Here is a 5,316-nt window from a genome sequence, read left to right as displayed (position 1 = left end):
GCCGCATGTGCAACGTGACAAATGCTTTGTGGTCGTGCCCACAGTTCGGTGTAGTTGTAAACTTTTTTAGCTACAACACACCCACAGCTCAACCTTGGTTGTTTCACTTAAGCGTTGATAAGCACAGAGGTACAGAAGCCCTAAAGGGTCAAAGAGGCTCCATTAAGGTGAAGAGGGCCACAATGAAAATTTCAATGGTTGTAAATTTTTACAAATGAGATTGATCAACACGCAGACATTGTCTAGCGTAGCGAATAGTGAGTAACAATGTATACAATGTTCTTATCCTCGTTATACAGTGAAATGCCTTTCCTAATTTTGTGCTTGTCCTCAGCAGGATCGGGGGAGTACTGGAGCACATCCCAACTGACTGGGTGAGAGGTTAGGTACACCCTGGACTGGTTGCCTCCCAGAGCACTTGGAAAAAAAAAAAAAAACACTTCAGCACAGGGAGAATGTGGAAACTCCATACAGGAAGGCTGGAGCCCAGATACAAACCCATGACCTCTGAACTGTGAGATGGGTGTACTCACCAGTCACCCACTGTGCAATGTTGTGGTTTTCATTTCCCCAACGTGATCATTATCACTTCTAATGATGATAATGGAAGAAGGAACAAAGACATCATCCAACCTTCGACCTTGTTGGGTGGCAGTGCACGTGCATGAGAAAGCATACAGTGCATCTGTCACATTCACACCCCAGTCAAAAGTCGATCTGGATTTTTGCTGTAAACTGTGTTTGAGAACTGCCCAAACTGATGACTGTCTAGTGGGACTTACTGTCGGTCTGCAGAGACTGGCTCCAGTTCCCTTGTGATACGTAAGGGAATAATTGGTATAGCAGCTGGATGGAGGCTAAGGGTAACTTCAAGGGAGTTTCAAAATATCAACAGGATGCAGTCCTCTCTCTGTATATAGTTTATGAAAGTCCGAAAAGAAAACATTCAGCCCTCTGGATCTTGTTTAAAATGCTGCCAAGTCAGTCCGCGCAATGAAAGGTAGCTTTCTTGGTCTGTGTCCAAATGTCTGCAGGTCCTTGGCTCATCTGGCCCTTAGGGAACATCTGCCGTTTCACTGAGCTGGGTCCAATCTAACCACAACATAGACAGAAGAGCAGGACTATCAAGGTGGTAGGATTCAACCTAACTCTCCAAAATAAAACCTCATTTTGTTTGAACTTTTAAAACTTTCACATTGAGAATAAACCCTAAACCATAACCCTAAGAAAAGAAAACCATAAGTGATATGTTACATTTTGCAGTATTAGTCTGTATACCTATACAGCAGTGCTATTATTGTTGTTGTTTACACATTTGTTGACAACAAATTTCTGATTTCCAGCTTTTAATTTAAAGGTTTCACAAATTATGGCCTGTAGTACTATTCATTTAGGAATTAAGGTCATTTTAATGTAGAACACGTTAATTTTCAGTGGTTAAAAAAGTATTTGGACAAAGTCAGTTAATGTTGTGGTATGTTGTAGATAATCAATCAGTCTGATATAAGTAGGTTGGTTTCTTTTTTCCAAATAAAATATATTGAGGGATAGGTCTGGTTGCTGGCTATGTGTGCCTTATTAATCTATCTTTGATCAACTTCATGAGACCGAAAATGTTTTAAATTGACCAGTAAGTCACATATTGACTCCATCCTATTCATCCCGCACCTCAAATGGAATTTTGTGTCCATAAGATTCCACAACCTACATCAACTTTTCTTTTAAACGTTCAGTTCATAAATCCAACATGGATTCCAAAAAGTGGATTGCATTAAATCTGTTAAAAATGCAGACCACTAAGTAGTCAATCTATATGTAAATATGTGGTATATTGGGGAAAAGGCATTAAGCGCCCTGTTTGATCAGAGCCGCGGGAGCTGAAGTTTGGCTTTTTAATGGAATCTGAGGGGAGAAGGGTGGATGTTGTGGCCAAGGCTGGAAGGTGAGAGAACGCATGAAAGCTTTCACAAGGGAGCAGCTATCGGAGAGGATGCTGGATAACAGAGTACATGAAAGATTACTCCCAGTAAGAGCAAATAAAATTGTTGCATCTTGCAGGACTCAGCTGCTTTTCTGCATGACCACATTTTCATAGAGACAACAAAGTCAAGGTTGCCTAAAATAAAACTGAACTTTTGATGTGCCACTCTAATCGTGTTCTGGAAAAGCTCAGAATGGACAAATGAAACCTTTGATATTTTAAGTACGAACTGAGATTTTTTTTTGAGACACGTATTGCATCACCCTATTTTTAATCTTGTTGTCTACATTGGTGCTGCTAGGGAGCCAAACAATCGATTCTCACTTTGGTTGGTGTTTTCAGCTGTGCCGAAGTGCACTGTTTTAAATCATTTGACTACCAGTTGTACAAGTTCCAATCCACCCTGAGCCTTATTAATTTGGCAAAGCCAGAATTCATCCACATTCGAATGCAATCTCACTGGATTGTGACAGTGTGTTAAAATAATGCCAATAAATAAACCATCTAAGTAGCCAAATATATTTGTCCAATGAGCCTCATTAAACTTTGCAACGTGCATGCAACCACCCATCTGTTTTTAACAGGGTGTACAACAGTTAATTATGGACGGTGATGGGCCACACAGCTTGAAATTAATCCTGCAACATTCCACATATGGTAATTAGTGCCAAATCATGCTTCACACTTCAAGTTCAATGAGGTGTTGGTGGAGGTCTATCAGTGCTGAACTGCTAAACGTTTTATCCCCAAATTAACCAACTAAATTAATCAAATCAACCACATTAAACAACTGGTTGCCATTTTAGTTCACCATGACGATGCAGAGATCAAAACTTGTTCTCATGCAGTTGTTTCCCAACTTTTATTCAGCCGGAACATTGTTTTTAATTAGAGAAAGAAAAATATTCACGTCACACTAACAGACAAAATGACACACATTAATTGCCCTCTAGTAGAGGATTCCATTGTTTAGCCTGTTGTTACTCAATGTCAGTGAGATAGATACTTTAAATATATGGTATATAGCCTAGGTATCAGCAATACCAAAATTATTGATGACAATGTTCTATAGTGTACCTCACCACCTTCAATTTTGGTAAAAGTGCATACAGCATGTGAAATGTGTGAAACATAATGAGCACATTTGTAATGGAGCGTAGCTACATTAATGGGGTGTCACACTTTCAGGTCACTGCTGGTCCCACAAATCCTTGAGGCGGATTTGTTACCACCTCATAATAGTTTGTGGTCAGTGCAACAGCAAACCACCGACGCTCTCGCATGAGCTGGAAGGCTCGATATAACTTATGGAAGTCTTCAGGTAACACCTCAATCTGTCCACAGCCCCAAAATTGACATGCAATAAATGGGGGCAGCTGTTGGCAACTGTGGCATTTTAAAAAATGAGATTTATTGAAAAGAGCAGCTGTCCCACTTTTGCATATACTGGACAGGACGTCTTTGTGGTTACAGCGGTCCGAACGAATACATATTCACAACACATTTTTTCTGTGCATTCTTTGGAAGTGTGTTAAGTCAAGAGGGGAAGTAAAAGTTAACAACACATAATGTGGCTGCAAAAGTGTGCACCACCACCCTGATCTACCTTTATAACGGCGGATACGGCGGGGTCAGAATTAACCAGACATTTCAACTAGTAGTTAAATGTGAGCTGGTAGGTGTCTGACACAATTACAAGTCTTTTATTAACCTCTAATTAAGTTTTATTTTTCTTCTTGTAGTCTTTTCATAACTTATTTTGTTTTCCAGCAGATGTCTCCAGGTTCTGTGCCAACATCACCTCGCAATTGAAACTGTATCCTTCATTTGCTCCACCTTCAAAAAGACTCCAGTAACATAAAAAGGAAAAGACCCTCACAACAGTATTTGTGCCACTACTGTACCATGCTCCACTGTCAGTGTGGTGTTCTCTTGGTGACAACCAGTGCCCCGTTTGAAAGAAACCCATTTTAGAGTTATGGCCCAAAAATTCAATCTAGGATTCATCAGTTCTCAATATTATATTTCATGTGTTTCTGCAAGACAGAACTGGGCTTGGCTGCTTTCATTTATAAGGCTTATATCTTGCTCCCTCCCCCCACATCGCAGACATTCATTATAAGGACAGGATATTGTCATCACATGGACAACCAGTAGCTCACTAATGGTACATTTGCCTGAACCTGGTGTGGGTTAAGTTCCGTCTCAGTGACCCATCAGTTTTAGGACTTCCAAATATTGGTAATGTCCCTGGTGTGTCATATTTTCTTCACTTGATGACGATCTTCACTCTGTTGAAGTGGAAATTCCTCCAATACCTTTCTGATGACTGACTGATGCCTTTGACAATGCTGCTGCAGATGCTCTAGGCAATAACTAACCTATACTTTAAGATGTAACCCCAAACAAATGAAAATAAAATAAAACCAAGAAAAGCACATTGTACAACATCCGCAGTTCATTTGGGGTTAATCAGAGGCACCTCTAATGGTATCAAGTCTATGATGAGTCCCATGTAACATTTAACTTTGGATGTGGTAATTCTGAGAGACCAGCCACATCATCGGTTATAAGAGCGTGTGGACACTTGTGCAACCAAATGGTTTTTTTTAATTTCCTCTTTGGAGGAGAGGTCATGGATTGTATTATTCAATCAAAATGTATTTATCAGGCACATTTCATACATAAGGAACGCAATCCAAAGTCATTCACAGAACTAAAGGCAGAAAATTAAAATCCAAATATGCACCCCTCCCATCCCCACAGATAAATGCAAACACCCCCAGACATCCCAGCCCTGACAGTTTCAAAATATTATAACCAAATGCTTATTAATACGCTCATTAACATGTTCAAAGCTTGGTGTGCTCCATATTTTAATTGGTACGCTAAGAAATATATTTTAAAAATACATTGGAAATGCATGTTCTAAATGTAGTTACTATAATTCTACAGATTACGTTATAGATTACAAATTACTTGCATGCTTTAGAATGGTGCAAAAGATTGCATTCCTCATTGTTTAATGAAGGGGGGGAGGGGCAAATCCAATTAAGACAACACTATAGCATCCCACCCTCATGATTAGCACATCTGACTTGTTTCTAAGGTTGTGTTGTCACATTGATTTAGTCAGAACATACCAATTCAAAATATTTCACTCACAATGAAAACTTGGTGTAATCCAGTGAATGCTAAAACCAAATGGAGGTCTTCCCTCCCCCCACCAAAAAAAAAAAACAGTGACTGTGAAGACTACATCACAATAGTCATTTGATGCCACCAGGTGGCAAAAACTTTAATATGCACCTTACTGAGGGGACACATGGAAACTG

This window comes from Syngnathoides biaculeatus, chromosome 10 (genome assembly GCF_019802595.1).
Source record: "Syngnathoides biaculeatus isolate LvHL_M chromosome 10, ASM1980259v1, whole genome shotgun sequence".
Lineage (NCBI taxonomy): Eukaryota > Metazoa > Chordata > Actinopteri > Syngnathiformes > Syngnathidae > Syngnathoides > Syngnathoides biaculeatus.
This window is presented reverse-complemented; position numbering follows the sequence as displayed.